The sequence below is a fragment of the Acinonyx jubatus genome, chromosome X (genome assembly GCF_027475565.1).
Source record: "Acinonyx jubatus isolate Ajub_Pintada_27869175 chromosome X, VMU_Ajub_asm_v1.0, whole genome shotgun sequence".
NCBI lineage: Eukaryota > Metazoa > Chordata > Mammalia > Carnivora > Felidae > Acinonyx > Acinonyx jubatus.
In genome coordinates, this window is record NC_069389.1 from 31,513,841 (window position 1) to 31,526,790 (window position 12,950).

The window sequence follows — 12,950 nt, forward strand, 5'->3', positions numbered from 1 at the left end:
CTCCTGTCAGCACAGAGCCCACTTAAGGTCCTCTATTTCCTCTCTGTGTACACCTCCACCACTCACACTTTCTTTCTCAAAAATAAGTAAAATATTTTTAGAAAAAAGAAATTGTGGAAGGGAAAATACTTGATTTTTCATCAGCTAATGGATTATTTCTAAGAACAAGAAAAAGCAAGTCAAAGCAAGAGAATATATATAGGTATAGATATATAGATAGTCTTTTAGATAGATAAACCTATAAATAGGTATTGACGTGTGTGATATTTTGATTTGTAATAAGAAATATATATTTGGTCTTTGTCCATTTCCTGACAGAGAGCTCCTAAAACCTTTGGAATTTTCTAAGTGATAGGAGCAATAAAAATGTCTTTTGTTATTCATAACAAATGCCTTTCAACCACACCTGAGTTTATGTTAATGAGGTGACTTTGGAAGCAGCTAAGAATGGGGGCTAGTTGCCAAAGAACCAACCACATGATTAGAGATCAGACCAGTTCATCCTACCCCTGATTTCCTGGAAGGAAGAGGGACTGTAGATTAAATCAATCATCAGTGGCCAATGATTTAATCACTCTTGCTTATGCAATGAGTGCATAAAAACCCAAAAGGACAGGGTTCAGGGAACTTCTAAGTTGGTGAACACATGGAGATTTAGGGACAGTAGTGCTCCTGAAGAGTACTGGTCCTTTCTGCATACCTTGCCCTATGCATCCCTTCCATCTGGATGTTCCTGAGGTATATCTTTTTATAATAAACTGGTCATCTAGTAAGTACAGTTGACCCTTGAACAACATGAATTTGAACTGTGTGGGTCCATTTACAAATGCAGATTTTCTTTGATCATACAGTACTGTAGATCTATTTTCTCTTCCTTGTGATTTTCCTAATATTTTATTTTCTCTAGCTTATTTTATTATAGAAAGACAATATATGATACATATATAAAATATGTGTTATCAACTGTTTATGTTATTGGTAAGGGTTCCAGTCAACAATAGGCTATCAATGATTAAGTTTTTGGAAAGTCAAAAGTTATAAAGGGATTTTCACCTATGTGGAGGGTTGGTGCCCCTAAGGGTCAACTGTAAAATGTTTCTAAGCTGTTTTGTGAGCTGCTCTAGCAGCTCCAACCCAAGGTGGGGTTCATTGGAACCTCCAATCTATATCCAGTTGGTCAGAAGCACAGGTGATAACCTGGGTTTGTGATTGGCATCTGAAGTTAAAGTGAGGGCAGCCTTGTAGGACAGCCCTCAACGTGTGGGATCTGATGCTATCTCATGGTAGAGAGTGTCAGAATTGAGTTGAATTGTAGGGCACCCAGCTGGTGTTTGAAAATTAATTACTTGTTGGTGTTGGGGAATCCACCCCTACACTGTAGTTGGGTAAGCAGAACCTAAATAATTTGTTGGAAAAATGTGGAAGAATGGCAAATTATACTTTATAGTAGAAAGCCAACTACTAAATGTAGAAAAAATAAATTTTGGTAATCATCATGATAAAAACTAATCCAGGCAAGAATCATCACCAGATTCTAATTTTTTTAAGTTTATTTATTTATTTTGAGAGAGACAGAGACAGCCTGAGCAGGGGGAGCGGCAGAGAGAGAGGGAAAGAGAAAGAATCCCAAGCAGGTTCCATGCTGCCATATGTGGAACCTGACATAGGGCTCAAACTCACAAATCATGAGATCATGACCTGAGCTGAAACCGAGAGTTAGTCGCTTAACTGATTGAGCCACCCAGGCACCTCAAGAATCATGAACAGATTCTAAAACTAGTGAATGAAAGTCCACAGTTCAATAAGGTAGTGACATCATTTGAAAGAATCTTCCTCGGGGTGCCTAGGTGGCTCGGTCGGTTAAGCGTCCGACTTCGGCTCAGGTCATGATCTCACGGTCCGTGAGTTCGAGCCCGGCGTCAGGCTCTGTGCTGACAGCTCAGAGCCTGGAGCCTGTTTCAGATTCTGTGTCTCCCTCTCTCTCTGCTCCTCCCCTGTTCATGCTCTCTCTCTGTCTCAAAAATAAATAAACGTTAAAAAAAATTAAAAAGAAAAATAGAGAAAGAATCTTCCTCAAAAAAGGAAGAAAAAGATACTATGATAGAGAGCCCTGGAAGGTGTCACTTTAACCAAGGGGTCAAAAACAACATTACCAGTCATATGCTTCCTGATATATTGCACCAAAAAGGATACATATCACTACTATAATATTGCTAACAAAAAAAAATGCATATCATGATCTAATGAGGAAAGAAGTGATAGAAGTTCTACATAACAAATGGACTGTATTCACCAAAAATACTGATGTTATAAAGCAGGTCAGAAACTGCTTTTTGAATTGTGTACAGTTCTCCACTGCAGATTGTGCAGTCTTACTCCAGAGTCCTAGGAATCTGTATTAATAGTCTTTTATTGGGGCTTGCCATAAACTCTAAATGGTGTCTTTTAGAGAATGACCAACCAAGAAACAGACCCTTAATTATAGAGAGTAAACTGATGGTTACCAGAGGGGAGGTGGGTGGGGGAGAGTGGGTTAAATACGTGATAGGGGTTCAGGAGTGCACTTGTCGTGATGAGCACTGAGTGGTGTATGGAAATGTTGAATCACTATTATTGTACACCTGAAACTAATGCAACACTATATGTTAACTAACTGGAACTAAGGTAAAAACTGGAAAAAAAAGTTGTGTCTTTTGTCAACTTTCATACCCATAATAACATAGTCTCCCAGATTATATGTGACAAGCAGTAGAAACACTTGGATTACAGCCTTTTCCTGAGGCAGAGCCCTTTTCTGCTTTGCACCCCACTCACAGAGCTGAGACCATTTTGTGTCACTCAATATATGGGCTGGAACAGTATTGCCACTTATGGATTGTGCTTTGTGCAGAACCCCAAAGGGCATTCTAGGAATTGAGCTTTCTTCTTTGTGGAGGAATGTTTGAGATGCAATCACGTTCCCTTCACTACAGAGGAGATGTGTTGCCATATCTCAGACCACTGATCCTTAACATTTTTACCAATGGTGTGAACTCCTCTCTTTGGAATGCATTCACCTGACCAGGACTTTCTACATATTTGCTACTTCTTACTGGTCTAGTTAGCAAGCTCTAGTCAATATGCTGGAAATTTTTGATGTTCTGTAGAATGTCCAGACAGTTAGATGTCTTCAGAGTATATGACATCAAAGGGTAGGAAATTTACTATAGACCTAGGACAGGACTGTAAACATATATTGTTATCTCTTCCCAGTAAATACAAACTATTTATAATCCTCCCTTTTGATAGAAACAGAAAAATATGCATTTGCCACTTCAGGGACTGCTTACCATGTACTTTGCTTGTGTTCATCTGCTCTAGCAGAGACATCACTTCTGGCACAGTAGCAACAATTGGGGATAGTAAATGTTTGAGTTTGCAGTAGTCCACTAATACAATATGGAATGTGTTTGGATTTTGAAAGTATGAGACTGACATATTAAATGGAGATATGATAGAGACCACCAATCCTGCATTCTATAGGTGCTGCTACCCTTAGAATGTAGGATTGATTTTTACTTACTGTCTTGGTTGAGAATGGGAGTAATTTCTAAAGCTTTTACTTGGCCTTTCACACTATCATAGCTCTTACCCTACAGGCCAAGAAACCAATGTGAGGTTTGGCCAACTACCAACATTACCTATTCTAATTGCAAATTTTGCACTGTGTACCCAAAGGATTAACTGTAAGATGGGGCTGGACCAGAACTCCATTCACTCTTTCATTCATTCAAAGTAAGCTGTACATCCAACATGGGGCTTGAACTCAAGACCCTGAGATCAAGAGTCACATGCTCTACTGACTGAGCCAGCCAGGTGCCCCAGGACTCCATTTATTATCTGGCCATTATATGTCCTCACTCTGACTGGGGTCCATGTGATGCATTGAATTTTTGGATTCCAGCATCAGTTTGGACCCTATGTCCAACAGTCCTTGCAATGTTTGTATATTTATGTAGCCCAGGGAAGAGCTACTTAAGTAAATGAACATAGCTCTAACTGGGAAAGCACTGAAAGAATTATTGCATTCACTTGTCAACATTTTGAAGGGTCCTGCTTTCTGGGGACCAGGCCTCTCTTTCAATCCAAGAGTTATGGGTGTTAAGCTGGCTCAATTCTGGAAACTGAGCAAGAGATGGTGATTTACATTAGGTAATAAATTTCCTAATAATCTATTCTTGATTTCTTCTGATTGTACTGATCAAAAAGAACCCTTGTCAGAGGCCCATCTATTTGGCTCTGAGAGATACTGTATTCTGCTAATCACGTTTATAACCTTCTACAGGTCAGACCATCCTGGCTGCCATTTTGATTTTTCTGCTCGAAATAATAATTTAATCCATCTGACTCCAATCATTCCATACTACCAGTTGTTTCTTGTTTTAAGTTACTACCACTTCCTTTGCTATCATTAATCCAATTTTTTTAAAGATTTTATATTTAAGTAATCTCTACATCCAACATGGGGCCCAAACCTACAACCCCAAGATCAAGAGTTGCATTCTTTACTGACTGAGTCAGCCCGGCACCCTGAGCCCAGTTCTGTAATAGCATATCTTACTTCCTCATCCCTTACCTACAGAGGAGAACAGCCACTAAAATTTTTAGTGGTATGATTGTTTGTATTACCACTTTTTACCATTTGGTATAAGGTGTATCCTCTGGGCCCTACTTTGAAGCATATACATCATGGTGGCTTTTCTGATATTACATAGTGTAACAAAATGGTCTAGTATGCTATGAGCATTTTATGAGTTTTTTTTTAATTTTTAAATTTTTAATTGATTTATTTTTATTTTATTTTTTTAGGGGTGTTTTTGTTTATTTTTGAGAGAGAGAGAGAGAATATGAGTGTGGGAAGGGCAGAGAGAAAGAGAGACATAGAATTGGAAGCAGACTCCAGGCTCTGACCTATCAGCACAGAGCCTGATTTGGAGCTTGAACTCACAAACCACAAGATCATGACCTGAGCTGAAATCGTACGCTTAACCGACTCAGCCATCCAGGTGTCCCTTTTTGTAATTATTTAAATGAGCATTTATTTTTATTTTATTTTATCTTTAATGTTTATTTCTGGGAAAGAGAGAGTGCACAAGTTGGGAGGGGCAGAGAATCCCAAGTGGGCTCTGTGCTGTCAGCACAGAGCCCGATGTGGGGCTCCAACTCCCAAACTGTGAGATCCTGACCTGAGCCGAAATCAAGAGTCAGGCACTTAACCGACTGAACCACCCAGGCACCCCTTTAATAAGCATTTTACTACCTTCCCCTACTGTCTGCAGTGTTATGTCTGGGTTTTCTCACTCAGTTATAAAGACTATTGCTTTTCCCATGCTTCAGCATATTCATACAATAGCTGTGGGTCCTTGTCAAGGTGTTAAATCCTGTATCCCAGAAGAGCTCTCACAAATCAATAAACTTTCCATTTTCTAATGTCAGGGAGCAAGAATTTCTGTTCCCTTCAGAGGGCCTTTTAGCTAGACTAAGAATCAAACTGACATGAGCTAGATTAACAGGAGAAAGTAAAATTTAATAGCATATGTACAGGGAATCCACACGAACCCGGAAATTCCAAAGACAGGCAAAATGAGTATATATGTCATCCTGAACTAATGAGATGGGGGTAGGGGTCTGGGACTTCAGAGGAAAGGAATACAATTCACAGGAAATAAGAAGCAGATATTTGGTAATTAGATGTTTGCCCTGCCATACAGATGGGTCACTCAGATAAAATTTATCTCTGCTAATAACCCTTATTCTGGGAAAGATCCCCAATATAGAGTTTCCTACCTAGTTAAGGGAGGGGCAAAATTCTCTCTTGAGGCTGTCGGGTCTCAGTTGCCTTCAGCTCAGAATCATCTTCATGTCAAAGCGGCCCATCATAGGGGTGCCTGTCCTCAGCTCCTACACTAACATTATGTTCTGCCCATACTTGGTCCAGTGCCCTCTGATCACAGTCCTACATTAACTGTTATAGCTCTTGGTGGTGTATGTTGACTAGAAACTTCAGATTTCTTTACAACATAGTCTCTTTTCTTCTTTCTTTTTTTTAAATGTTTATTTTTGAGAGCGAGAGAGAGAGATAGCATACATTTGGGATGGGGAGAGGCAGAGAGAGTGGGGGACAGAGCATCCAAGTGGGCTCTGCACTGACAGCAGGGATCCCAATACGGGGCTTGAACTCACAAACTGCGAGATCATGACCTGAGCTGAAGTCTGATACTTAACCCACTGAGCCATCCAGACACCCCTAATGTTTTTTAAAATTTATTTATTTTGAGAGAGAGAGGGAGAGAGAGAATCCCAAGCAGGCTCCATGGTGTCAGCACAGAGCCTGATACAGGGCTTGATCTCATGAACCTTGACATCATGACCTGAGCTGAGATCAAGAGTCAGAGTCTTAACCAACTGAGCCACCCGGGTGCCCCTTCTATGTCATCTTTTATCACTTTTAGTAATTGATATTTGTGATTTTTAAAATTTAATCTCAATTCTCAAATATATTACTGAAAAGTTATTTGTAATATCTTTTTATGTGTTTTTAATGTCTTAAAGGTTTGTATTGATGTCCCTTTTTTTTTTCTCTGATATTGGTAATTTTATCCCCTAACCTGACAAAACATGTTTAGTATTCATTAATTAATGTCAGATATTCCAAAAGATGAATATTTCCTTTTATTCTCCATTATATGCTTGTGTTCTATTTAATTAAATTCTACCTCTTTAGTACTTGTGAAATAATATATGTTTTCCTTATCTTCGAGTGTCTATTAAACAGTAATCTTTTTTTTATAATTTTTTTAATGCTTGTTTATTTTTGAGAGAGAGAGCGTGACTAGGGGAGGGACAGAGAGAGAGAGAGAGACAGATGGACAGACAGACAGAATCCCAAGCAAGCTCCAAGCTGTCAGCACAGAGCCTGATGCAGGGCTCAAACTCACAAGTGATGAGATCATGACCTGAGCTGAAGTCAGACACCTAACCAATATAGCCACCCAGGTGCCCCAACAGTGATCTTTTTTTAAAGAGTTCAGCTTTTTATTGAACAGGTTACAGAAAGGATTTAGTCAAAAAGACCAAAGCCCATGTCATCATCAGACTCTTCTGATTCTTCTTTCTTTGCTTCCACTTTCTTCTCCTCACCTGGGGCAGCAGTAGTGGAAGGAGGGCCTCCTGCTGGTACAGCACTGGCTGCTGGGGCAGGTCCACCGGCCTCTACCTTGCAGATGAGACTCCAGATGTTGATGTTGGCCAGAGCCTTTGCAAACAAGCCCTGCCAGAAAGGTTCAGCATTTACACCTGCTGCTTTAATGAGGGCATTGATATTATCCTCCGTGACAATCACCTCCTTATCCACTCAGCAGAGTAGGTGCAGGCGAGCTCTAACATGGAGACCATGGTGCAGGCGAGTGCTGAGCAGGTGCTGCCCGGCACGGTGCTAATGGCCAGATGAAGTGAGGGGCTCACCTCAACACGGCCTTAGCTTCCTTGCTCAGAAATACTGAGTACCTTAGTGGCAGCAGAGGAAAGCTAATATAATTTTGGAGGTAGAATCCTTCCCAGTTTGTAATATATTAAAAGCAATGATAATAATATTTGCCTTAATCCACAGTTCATGTGTCTTTCAAGTTTTCTAACTAGCTGTATATATACATGTGCAGTAAAGGAGTGGTAAACGTCTATCACAGAGCTAGAAAATTCTCAGTTTGGACCCTAACTGGATTTTTTAATTAAGTTTATTTATTTATTTTGAGAGAGAGAGAGAGAATGGGCAGGGGAGAGGCAGAAAGAGAGGGAGAGAGAGAATCCCAAGTAGGGTCCCTGCAGTCAGCACAGAGCCTGACGCAGGGCTTGAACTCACGAATCATGAGATCATGACCTGAGCTGAAACCAAGAGTTGGATGTTTAACTGGTTGAGCCACCCAGGCACCCCTAACTGGATTCTTTTTTAAGTTTATTTATTTTCAGAGAGAGAACATAAGGAGGGGAGGGGCAGAGAGAGAGGGAGAGAGAGGATCGAAACCACAAACCATGAGATCATGACCTAAGTTGAAATCACAAGTCAGTTGCTCAACTGATGAAGCCACCCAGGTACCCCTAACTGGATTTCTTAATAGCTATATTAATGGACAAATTTACATATCTCAAACTCACTTTTCTTGTCTGCAAAATGGAGATAAAAACATATTCTTATTGGTATTATTGAAAGAATTAAGAGAGGGAACCTAAAACCCAGCCCTTTCTAGATTCATTGTAAATGTTGGCCTCATTCCATTTTTCTTTGTTTTGTTTTGTAAATATAGTGTAGGGGAGGAAAAATAATTTTTCCCCTACCTATGTAGGTTCTTGGCTGAGACACGCTGTAATAAAACACAGATTAACAAGAGAAAAAACTAAGTTTAATAATATGTATACCTCCCATATATATGGGAGAGACCCAGAAAAACTGAGTAACTCCCAGAGATGGCCCAAGCCACTGCCTTAAATAACATCTCCAGCTAAAGACAAAAGATGTTGGAGGGGGAGAAGTAATGGGAGGTTATCAGGCAAAGCATAGTAAACAGGGTATGGTTGTTATGCATATTTAAGTCCACTCTTCTCCACTGACAAGTTTCTAGAGATTTAGTTATCCTGGTACAGAGAGAGAGAGAGAGAGAGAGAGAGAGAGAGAATAATTATAACTGTAGATGTCTCTTACTGAAGGGTAATTTTTACTCTTTTTTTTTTCTTTTTTAATTAAGTAAGCTCTAAGTCCAACATGAACTTGAACTTGTGACCCTGAGATCAAGAGCTACATGCTCTACTGACTGAGCCAGCCAGGTGTCCCTCTACTCAGTTTTTAGAGCTCATTCTATGTCTGCTGTTTCTTAAAAATAATCAGCCTAAAAATAATCCTCATGCCAAAGAGACCTATTTTGTGGACAAATTTGGCTTCCCTTCAAAGAAATTGAAATGCAAAAGTGAATAGCCCCTACAAGGTAATATGTAAATTAGCAATTAAACAAGACTATAATTCAGACTTCCTAACTCATTGTTGAGGTAGAATATTCCCTCAGGAAAATTATTTACAAAAGAAGAAAAAAACAATTAGCCATTTTTAGTGTTTGTTCAGAAGTTATCATATAGACCCTAGCTTTCACTTTTAAATATTTCCTATAAAACTAATATTTTTCCCTGTTTACACATCATTTTGCCAAAAGACTTGATTTTTTACATTGATCTTTAATCCATTTATGCCTTGATTTCAGCTATAAAATTATCTAGGTTTTGATGATCCATACCATTAAGCGAAACACAAAAAATAAACAAGAACAAATTGCATTCCTTTTTGGCAGAATTACATTTGCAATTGTCCACATTAGTATGCCCCTTTTGTTAGCTGCTAGGCATTGTTTTAGGAAGGAAATGTTTTCATTCTGAAATGCAATTAGGAGAATAAGAAAAGAGTAATATCAGTGCTTTGCTGCCTGGATTTTGCATTTTGTGTTAAGGATTCTATAAGTGTTTGAGTTATAAATTTTCACACAGTATTAAAATATTTTAAAGTGGTAATAAAAACAAGGGGCGCCTGGGTGGCTCAGTTGGTTGAGCGACTGACTCTTGATACTGGCTCAGGTCATGATCCCAGGATCAAGCCCCATGTCAGGCTCAGTGCTGAGAATGGAGCCTGCTTCGGATTCTCTTTTTCTCCCTTTGCCCCCTCCCCAGCGCACACATGCTCGCTCCTTCTCTTTCTCTCTCTCTCTCTCAAAAAAAAAAAAAAAAAAAGGTAATAAAAACAAAATACATTAATTCAAATGCATTAAAATGGTAATTGGATCCTATCAGATCTTATGCTGTCATAATAACTGATTTTTGGTTCATACCTTAGACACTTATTTTTTGTAATTGTGTATTATGAAATTTGTAGATTTTCAGTTCTTTTTTTTTTAATTTATTTAACGTTTGTTTATTTTTGAGACAGAGAGAGACAGAGCATGAATGGGGGAGGGTCAGAGAGAGAGGGAGACGCAGAATTTGAAACAGGCTCCAGGCTCTGAGCGGTCAGCACAGAGCCCAACGCAGAGCTCAAACTCACGGACTGCGAGATCATGACCTGAGCCGAAGTCGGACACTTAACTGATTGAGCCACCCAGGCGCCTCTGCAGTTCTTTTTAATAGGAAGGAAAGAAGGGAGGGAAGCCAGAGAAAGCAAAGATAGCATGATTACATATAGTTGAGTGAAGAATAGTTACTTAATGGAAAATAGAAAAGCTCTGACTAGACGAAGTAGAAATGAATGCTGACTGATGTGAGGAACAAAGACAAAAGGAAAAAAATGAAATTTCCTTACAATGTGCAGCCCATGGACAAGTCCTTGAGGAGGGCAGAGCGATCTTCCTCTAGAAACTCAACTGCCTCAAGGTTAATACTTTGCTAAGGGCAAAAGGCAATCTTAGCTAACATTAGCTCCAGGTCCTGTAAGTCTCCTCTAAATTTCTTAAATGTTTATTTACTTATTTTTGAGAGATTGAGAGAGAGTGCGAGTGGGGGAGAGGAGCAAAGAGAGAGGGAGAGAGAGAATCACAAGCAGGCTCCATGCTGACAGTGCAGAGCCCAATGCGGGCTCGATTTCATGAACCATGAAATCGTGACCTGAACCAAAATCAAGAGTTAGACACTTAACCAACTGAGCCACCCAGGCACCCCTGTAAGTCTCCTTTAATATACAAAAATTCCTTTGGAAACTTCCTTTATCTCTATCCCCCAAGGTATATGTTAGCAATCATCCTCTGAGCACATGGCCCACTGATATATATCAGAAGGGTCTCATGACTAAGGTTTTACTAGACAGTAGTAAGTGACCTTATCCTAACAGCAGCTAGCCCCTCAAGGCCCTAGAAACCTGGCTTCCAGATTCCTTAGAGTCTTACACTATCCCTACCCCTTCCCAGCTTGAAAGTATATAACCAGTCACCCCTCACAACCCAAGTGCAACTCTTCCTGCCCATGGGTCCTGTCCCTGTGCTTTAATAAAACCACATTTTTGCACTGAAGACATCTCAAGAATTCTTTCTTGACCGTTCCCTCCCGGACCCCAACATTTTTCACATCACTGACCATGGAAATATCTCTGATAACTACTACAAATGAATAGCAGGAAAAAAAAATGACTTGAGGCCATCAGTACAACCTCACAGAAAATCGTTTTGGTAGTCAGTGAACCAGAACATTGAGAACTTTTGAGAGGGGGGTGCCTGGCTGGCTCAGTCAGTAGAATATGTGACACTTGATCTCAGGGTTGTGAGTTTGAGCCCCACGTTGAGTGTAGAGATTACTTAAAAACAAAATCTTTAAAAAAAGAAACTACTTTCTAGGGGTTGGATTGTTAGAATCAAGTGAATTTATTTGTGTGTGTGTGTGTGTGTGTGTGTGTGTTTACACATACATATATGTATCAATTCATATGGGCATATATTTGAGTCCAATGTATGAGGTCTTGTTAGATGACACAACACTGGGTTTGCAGTATAGACCAGATGGGAGGGGAAATTTGGAACATCACAGAAAGGCATTGAAATAAAACCTGCACAGGTCAGCATTCACTCCCTCTGTGTGGAATAATTTTTCATTTATTATTAAACAAGCTGTGGGGCCCCTGGTTGGCTCAGTAGAGCATGTGACTCTTGATCTCTCAGTTGTAAGTTCAAACCCCATGTTGGGTGCAGAGATTACTGAAAAATAAAATCTTAAATTACATTTGGCTTTTTTTTTTAAACCTGTAAAAATAATTAGTTTTTGATGCATATTTTAAGTTACCTATTTTAATCAGTGATAGAGAAGGTTATAGTGTCCCAGTCTTAAAGGAAATATCTCATCACCAAAGAAATACCTTGTATCAGCTATTAGAAGTAATAGGGCAATGCAAGAAAGTACCTAAAGATTAGCATCTAATATCTGTGATGAAGCTGGTGAAATCCTTTGTCATAGACGAGGTTATTGCCACTTTTCAAAGTCTCCCTTTGGGATAGTTTCTTCACTATATATCCTTTGCCTATGGGAAGGTTTTAAATATCAGAACTTGATACCCTGTTTTTGAAAAATTCTCAATATATCAGTGATAGCATTTAGCAACAAAAAAGGAGATAGTTTCATGAAATTTCAAGTTGCCCTTAAAATAATCTAACCCATTCAAATGAGCAGATAGAAGACCTAAGAGATTAAATGTCTTGACCAAGATCATTGAAACAGCCTATGTCAGAGTTGGAAGGAGAATCCACTTTTGATCTCACACTTTAATGTCTCTGGTACATTAGTTTCCTACCTAAACTGTCAAAGTTTCAAGTCTCTTTTCTCACACACACACACACATCAGGAACAGGAAAGTAAGGAAAGAAACACATGTGTATGTAACTGAAAGTATCTACTTAAAATACAATTATAATTATTCCTGTGTGTATATGACCATGAGCAAATTAAATTCAGGTACATCAATAGTTCTAAAAGGAGACATGAGGAAATGGTGTTAGATTATAAGATATAATCATTCCAAAAACTTTATGCTTAGTATTAAGGACTGACAAATCAAGGAGAATGTATAGATATATTTTAAGTTACTTTCATCAAAAATTCTAATTGAATTTCATGTTTATATCATGGATAATATGGAAAAGATGCTGGCAGGAAGAACAACACATCTAGGTAAATTAAAGACTGTCTGAACAGCCGGATCCCTAAATCATTGAACCTGTTTCAATGTGGAGGGTTGCGAAAAGTTCACTCTGGTGTATTCACCCGTGCCATGTATTCCTGAAATCTTTTTTATTAAGATTCTATTTTTTAAATAATCTCTCCACTCAATGTGGAGCTCGAATTCACAACCCTGAGATCACAAATCACAAGCTCTATCAACTGAGGTAACTAGGCTCCCCTCC

At 39.2% G+C, this 12,950-nt stretch overlaps 1 pseudogene; it reads right to left on the reverse strand.

Moving 5' to 3' along the window:
• Positions 1-7,052: 7,052 nt before the first annotated feature.
• LOC106974222 (60S acidic ribosomal protein P1-like) lies at positions 7,053-7,434 on the reverse strand (annotated as a pseudogene).
• Positions 7,435-12,950: the final 5,516 nt, after the last annotated feature.